This window comes from Seriola lalandi, unplaced genomic scaffold (genome assembly GCF_002814215.2).
Source record: "Seriola lalandi dorsalis isolate HSWRI2012SDOR001 ecotype SW California unplaced genomic scaffold, Sedor1 jcf7180002053996, whole genome shotgun sequence".
Classification (NCBI taxonomy): domain Eukaryota; kingdom Metazoa; phylum Chordata; class Actinopteri; order Carangiformes; family Carangidae; genus Seriola; species Seriola lalandi.
In genome coordinates, this window is record NW_019524549.1 from 28,625 (window position 1) to 29,236 (window position 612).

Below are 612 nucleotides of genomic sequence, written 5' to 3' on the forward strand. Positions count from 1 at the left end.
AGCCTGAGTCACAGAGCAGGTCTAACACACCTGGAGGGGGCGGGGCCACAGACTCCCACACATCACCACAGAGTGTGTAATTAATCTGCTGAAAACTTGGCGGAACATAAAACAGTGTGAGCCAGGAGCTGGAAGTCTCTCTAAACATCACGTCCGTCTCTTCTTCTTCTTCTTCTTCTTCTTCTTCTTCAGTTCAGTGAATAAATCATCACTGTGTTACTGTCACTGTGCAGGTCTGATAAACGACAGGAAGGAACGAGTGAAACACCTTTTCCTGTTGGGATGGATCTCATGTTGTGCGTTGAAGTAACGCTGAAGTTCATGTGGAAACTAGTTGATCAGTTGATCAATTATCTGATCAGATGAAGCTTCATCTTCATCTCTGACTGACCCACTGACTGACTGTGTGTAAACATGACCTCACATCAACAGACCGAGCTGCCGACGTTGCCGTGGCGGCCACTGGAGGATTGTGGGAAGTTGCAATGTTGTGTTTAGATGCAGCGTGGTGATTACTGCAGCGGAGGTGGAGCTTAGTCTGAGCTGCATCGCCCGGCGGCGCTGATGAATAATGAAAAACCTTTTCCTGCCTGAGATCCACATCCCCCATGG